This window comes from Cyprinus carpio, chromosome A22, assembly GCF_018340385.1.
Source record: "Cyprinus carpio isolate SPL01 chromosome A22, ASM1834038v1, whole genome shotgun sequence".
NCBI classification, from domain to species: domain Eukaryota; kingdom Metazoa; phylum Chordata; class Actinopteri; order Cypriniformes; family Cyprinidae; genus Cyprinus; species Cyprinus carpio.
In genome coordinates, this window is record NC_056593.1 from 7,129,957 (window position 1) to 7,137,180 (window position 7,224).

Below are 7,224 nucleotides of genomic sequence, written 5' to 3' on the forward strand. Positions count from 1 at the left end.
GGCATTATCACGGATTGATGTTTCGGATAGTTTCCAAGTTTACCAATAGCCCAAATCAGTGTCCAAATGGGGAGTTAGTATTGTTTATCCATTGTGTGTATTAGCTGCTAAATAAACGTGTGTTTATACTGTATGTAGTATAATTAAATAAAGCTTATTAAACAAAGCTGTCTACAGGTATAGTTCATTGTTAGTTCATGGTTACTAATGCATTAACCAGCGTTAACTAATTAAGTTGTTAATTTGAAACAGAGAAGCATATGAATAAGTTAACATGAGCAAAGATAAATAATGCTGAAACGTGTGTGTGTTTAATTTTTAGTTTCATTTTAACTAATGCATTAACCACATCATTAAACTAGTTCGTCTGTTAATGTGTGAAGAGATGCATTATCGTAAATGTGTAAGTTAACATTAACAAAACATTAAGTAAGTCCTTAAGAGTGGAGTTGTTTCATTGTTAGTAATATTAACTAATTTATTAACTAATACATTAGTTATATGAATAAAAGTTAACAGGAACAAAGATTAATTAATGCTGAACAGATGTGTAGTTTCATTGTTAGTTAATGTTAACTAAGGCATTAACTAACGGGTAAGATGGTGAGTTAGACGGATTACCAGCCAGAAACATTCACCACCTTAGTGTGTCAACTGCTACGTAAACTAATGTAAATATGTACAGTAAGTTAACCTTAAAACATTAAGGCTGTTTACAGGCATTAGTTTGTGTTAACACATGCATCAACTAATGTTAACTAATTGCACTGTTAACGTGAATAGATGCATTAATATATGTGTGAGTTAACGCTAACAAAGATTAACTAATGCTGAACATAGGTGTTGTTCATGGTTAGTTCATGCTAACTAATGCTTTAACTAATGTTAACTAATTGTGATGTTTACGTCAATAGGTCCATTAATATATGTGTGAGTTAACGTTAACAAAGATTAACTAATGCTGAACAGAGGTGTTGTTCATGGTTAGTTCATGTTAACTAATGCATTAACTAATGTTAAGTAATACAACCTTATTGTAAAGTGTTACCGAAAAATTATTAAAAAAAAGATTGTTGTTTCAGAAATGCATGGGTTTTAACACCGAAGACAAACATTCAATTAATTCAGTTAGAAAGTTACTCCTTTAAGACTTACTCTTGTGTTCGCCCTTTTTGTCTATGTGTGTTGTGTGTGGTTAATTTCTGCTTCTGCATTACTATTTAAAGACAGCTGTTCCATACATTTTGACCGAAAAAAAGAAGAAGTGGTTTCTCAGCAACTCTGAAAAAAAAAAGTTTTCTGCAGTTTCCAGCTAAAATTAATGTTATAAATAAATAAATAAATAAATGGATGAACTACTATTGAATGCACTCCAAATGCAGTTAACTAAATTAATATTGAATTTTTTTTGGTCACATACAAATTCACATTGTAAACTGCTGATATTTATTCACCCTCATGTTGTTCCAACCCATGATTTTCTTTCTTCTGAAGAACATAAAAAAAGATATTTTGAAGAATGTTGCTAACTAAACCATTTTGTTTACCCTTGAAAACCACTAAGACATTTCTCATATGATCTTCTTTTATGTTCTTCAGAAGAAAGAAAGTCATACAGGGTTGGAACAACATGAGGGCGAGGAAATGATAACAGATTTTTATTTATTTTTGGTTGGAATATCCCTTTAACAACAATAACATTTAACCTAATTTATTATCACTGCTGTTGATTTTCATCATACTCTTTGTGAATTTGGTTTTAATATTTTACTTTTAATTAATTGTATTTCATTTTAAAACTCTCAGGATAGATTTTAAAATCTTTATTAAAGGATTATTTCACTTTCAAATTAAACATTTCCTGATAATTTACCCAAATGATCGGTCATTTAAAAAAAAAAAAAAAAAAAAAAATGTATATGCTTTATAAACAGAAATGCTCACCTTGCACTGCTCTGTGATGCGCGTCCACAACTTCACGTAATACGTAATCACTTTGAAAAGGTCACAAAGCATACACTTATATATAAATATTCAAACTTATGTTTTATTTCATTAGTTGTAAAATTGTCCCATATGATGGTTTGTACTACAAAAACAAGATCATGTCAAATCCAAGCCTCCAGGCTTCTTTGCCACATGAACCTTTACAACCTGGAAACAGAACAAAAGTCACAATAACCAGCATTTTAAAAGAAGTATTTTACCAGCTTCAACTAAGTCCCAAATTATAAGACTGATCCAGAAATGGTCTAGAGTCACTTCCCATCACCTCTCCTGAAATAACTGCACTGACTGGATTGTAAAATGACACTGGGAAATGCAAAAAAAAAATAAAAATAAAAAATAAATAAAAATAAAATAGGGGATGTTCTTTCTCAGTGCTCTAATTTTGTGGCATGTTTGTGGCTGCAAAGTTTCAGCTATAGAAGCACACAACATCCAGTAGGTGACGCTTACTTACTCTCATTGGCTATCATATTTATCATGTCAGAGACAAACCAATCAAGAGTGGCAAATATCAAACATGTTTGATATTTATGATTTGGGATTGTAGGTGGCTCAAACACGATCAGGAGCAGTAAAATAATCATAATGACACCACACAATTAAGGATCTTTGGATAGCTTGAAGCTCATCAGTCTTATTTACGAGAGATCTGGGGTTCATTATTAGCATAGCTTAACTGGGTGGTCCTTTAAGTTTTATCTTGACGTTGATCAGGCTAGACTCAGGTTTGTCCCATTCCTCAATCCAAACAATTCTGTTCTATTGCAGATAAATCTTCTGCCAGCAACAGTTAGTGCCCATGCAACTCCTTCTTTATATAAGATCTTTTTAAGCCAAGGGCTTCAGAAATTCCATGGAATACTCCCAGAAAGGTTCAATTTCTTCCAATATTTTTTTTTTTTTAAATAAATTTTTCACTATAAAACAATACTTTAAAAACATCACCTGGATGACTGCTCTATAAAAGATTCCTGTCACATAAAAATTTTAAAAATCATCCATCTTAGGTGCCACCTAGAGCCAATTATTATTCTGTAATTCTGTAATTATTCAGTAAACTCTCCAGTAGACATCGAACAGTAGTGATGGATTAAGAATCACAAAATAAAACTTAACCCAAAGAAATGCAAGGTTTTTCCTGTCTCTCACAAAAAAGGTACAGTGGGGAAAATATTTATTTGATCCCGTGCTGATTTTGTAACTTTGCCCTCTTACAAAAAAAAAAAAATGAAGGGTCTGTTATTTTTTTGGTAGGTTTATTTTAATGGATAGAGACAGAATACCAATCAAAAAATCCAGAAAAACACACTATATAAAGGTTAGAAATTGATTTGCAGTTCAGTGAGTGAAATAAAGTTTCAAAATAATAATAATAAAAAAAAATAAAAAAAAGTAAAACGTGAACAAGAAATCTTATGACAGCACATTCATTGGTCACCAGAAGTTGTTCAAAAATACATACTGGGGTACTTCATATTGGCACTTATTTATGTTCAAAAAGTGACTCCATATCTTCAGTATTTAAAAAAGAAAGAAAGAATATTTCTGTTTCATACAAGCAGATTTCAAATTCCAAAAAAATACAAAATAAATAAATAAAATAAAATAATGCTCTCTTTACTTGTCTTCACAGATTAATTTGCAACATGATTTTTATTTGTATTTTTTACACATGACATATTCACATGTTCCTTACATCTATAACATATCATTTATTTATGTTATGTTATTTATTTTCAATAACAGTGGACATGTTTCATTTTTATAACAGTTCAGTTCAGTTCATTTATTTCTAAAGCACTATTCAAACAACAAGGAGTTGAACCAAAGTGAACATTAATTTTATTAAAAGACATTAATAAAACATTTTAATAAGGGAAAGATCACATAATAAAACAACAACACAAAACCATAAAACTCAAACTTCTACACTCGCATAGGCTATAGAGAAGAAATGCATTTCTTGCAATGGTTTCTTTGAGCTGCAGAGGAAAGTTTCCTCCCCAATCATTAGATCTGAACTGTGCTTGGTTCATGTCTATAGCAAACAAAAGTACCTTTAAATTCTTCCTTCTCAGTCTGTTACTCACTTTCTGGCTCGTCATTACTGCAGGTGCAGTTGCAGTGGTCGCAGCTGCGGCAGCAGCCAATATGAAGCACAATTAAATAAATGCCTAATGAAAGGAGCATCCCAAAACCATACATCTGGAAGAGGAGAAAAAAAAGGCAAAATCAGTACATTAAGATGATACAAAAACAATTGATGATAGCATTATCATATCATTTCATTCAGAAGATACTTTTATCCAAAAGTTACATTACATTTACAGGGATAATCACAGGGAGGTAAAATGATGTGCAGACTGATCATATTTATATTCCCTTTAATCCATTTGTCTTTCTATGTTTTTTTTTCTTACACAGAAACATAGATGTTATGACATTCATCCTTTTTAAGCATGTACAATTTTAGATAGATACAATTATTCCTAAACACCAGAATAAAATGCAAGTATGGGGGGGCTTCAGTTGTTTCTGTTTTTGTGTATAATTTCTTTCCTTTTTTTAACATAACATTTTTGAAGACGGTGTGAATTCTTTAATTATATGACTTACCTGTGACTTGACAATAAAGCTGAGCGTCAGAGCCTGGAGCTCGGTGTCATTTCTTCCTGGAAATGAGTCAGTGGGTTTACACCATCTCAAATGTAGCTGATCATCTGAAACATACACTCCATTCCAGTCTGTGTCTCGACAGGCAACATATTCACCATCAAGGAGCACAAGAACGATCCACACAAAAGGTGGAATCAGGCAAAGAAACAACATTTTTAAAGGTTGAAATACAGAAGATTTAAATTTAATCTGCTGTAAAATAATACACATTGAAGCAAAAACTAAAATAAAAGGGCCAGCAAAGATGAGGTTTGTTATTATCGGATTCAGTTTAGCATCGCATGGGCATATAAAATCTTTATCAATCAAAGCCTCCAAAGGAAATAATAAAATGATCATTGGAACAGAGATGGCAAGAGCCAGTTTGTCCAGCTCTCTTTTACACTTTTCAATTGTTAAAGGCATGTTTTGAGGTCTACACAGTTCTCAACAGGTAAATTTGATGATGCTTTGAATGCTCCTCTGTTTTATGGTCTCAGGAAATGCTCGTAATCTGGCAGATCAGATGCTCAGGAAATTCTCAAGGCTGGACAGGTCCCCTACAGTCAATAAAAAAAATTTGTTTACACATTGTGTTTTTTAATATTTAAAGAGTACAAACTATACATTTCTGCTTGTATTTGTGTGTGTGTACCTATAAATTACATTCATTCAAAATTTAGATTTCTGAATTAGATGCATGAAAATATAAATATACAGTATAAAATATAGAAATATATAAAAAGGAGACCAGGATTTACTTTTGTATATGCTCTTCCTGTCTGCTGTGATGTGTTGTTGAGTTTCAGTTTCTGCTCACAAAAATGCTACATGCAATGACGGCTACAATAAAACATGCATAACAGAGAGAGAGTAACATTACATTGTTTTTTATTTATGAATTTTTGTAATAAAAGCTGTGTATGTTTGTTCTTCATGACTCAAAGAGCCACAAGCATTAAACATAAATTTTAAATGATTAATTACTTTCAACTTACATTTAAAAATACAAATTTATTGCATATTTTAGGCCATTTACCTGTTTGTAGTGAGTCACAAGAGCTATTAATGTTCATATTTGCAAATATAAATTCCAATTAATGAAAAAATTATATATATATATATATATATATATATATATATATATATATATATATATATATATATATATATATAATATTAAACAATATTTATAATTATTAATACTAGAAAAAATCTGTTCACTTTCCAAATTAGATAAGAATAAATATACATGTCTTTGCAGGAAACACATTGTCATTTTAATATGTAATAGTTTACATTCTTACCATGCATTATAGCCTTTTACCTTTTAAAAAATGAAGTACTGGAGTTCAGTCTAATTTCCTCCGTTTCATAAGTCACTGGAAACATACAATAGCATCTTCAGAATCAAGAATGAAAGGAAATGTTGCTTTATAAAGTGGCAGACCTCATGACTAAAACAAAAATTGGTTTCACTTCGTGATTGCCATGTCAGCTTTTTTTTTTTTTTAATCTTGGTTAAGTGAAGTGAAAAAAAGTGAAAGTGACATTCAGCTAAGTATGTTGACCCATACTCAGAATTCGTGCTCTGCATTTAACCCATCCAAAGTGCACACACACAGGGGTGAACGAACACACACACACACCATGAACACACACCCGGAGCAGTGCGCAGCCATTTATGCTGCAGTGCCCGGGGGTCTAGTTGGGGGTTCAGTACCTTGCTCAAGGGCACCTCAGTCGTGGTATTGCCGGCCCGAGACTCAAACAAACTCTCTAACCATTAGGCCACGACTTCCCCAAACAATACTAAAAAACTTCCCCAAATTATCACAAAAACACACATAAACACACAAAAAGCACCAAAACTTAACATACACACACACACACAGGGCCGCATTAAGACTATAAGGGGCCCCTGGGCTTTACCTCTTGAGGGGCCCTACCAGGGCTCGACAATAAGGACTGCCCGATTGCCCGAGGCTAGTGTGAATGACGCTCGGGACAGTAGACGGAACTGTCACTTGCCTGATCGGGCCAGTGCTGTAGGGTGTGCGTTATATGTAGTCTATGATATCGTAATTGTTGATTTAACGATCTGATATTATCGAGTATGCATCTTACTTTACAAAAAACAAACAAAAACACACCCATTCTGTGCACTACGTGACGTAGTCTAGTAGGTTAGACTTGTGCACGTGATTTAGTCTTAATGCCTCAGAATTCAAATATGCCCCTGTATATATTTCATATAATTAATAATTTAATATCTATGTTAACCAATATTACCCAAAGAGTGCCGTTTTTTCTCCAGATATTAGCATGATTACAAAATGTGATGATTTTATTCAGCGTACAGTTTAATAAACAAGAACTTAATATGAAGTGACTTACATTTTAGACACCAAATCATCTGTTTCGCTGTATTTCCCCAACGAAAATGGTTCCAAAGTCCACAGAATTGTTTTGCGTCTCTGAGCAACACTTCCTGAGTGAATCAGCTGCTTGAATGAATCGGTTGAATCCATAGACTGTAAAAAAAATATGGACGTAGTG

The 7,224-nt window shown here is 32.5% G+C and overlaps 1 long non-coding RNA gene across 1 annotated transcript; it reads right to left on the minus strand.

The window, feature by feature from the left end:
- Positions 1-3,631: 3,631 nt before the first annotated feature.
- Positions 3,632-6,127, minus strand: LOC109089513. The gene is made up of 4 exons (XR_006153149.1): positions 5,993-6,127; positions 5,427-5,508; positions 4,627-5,225; positions 3,632-4,215 (listed from the first exon to the last, which is right to left on the minus strand). It is a non-coding gene; the product is annotated as an uncharacterized LOC109089513 (long non-coding RNA).
- Positions 6,128-7,224: the final 1,097 nt, after the last annotated feature.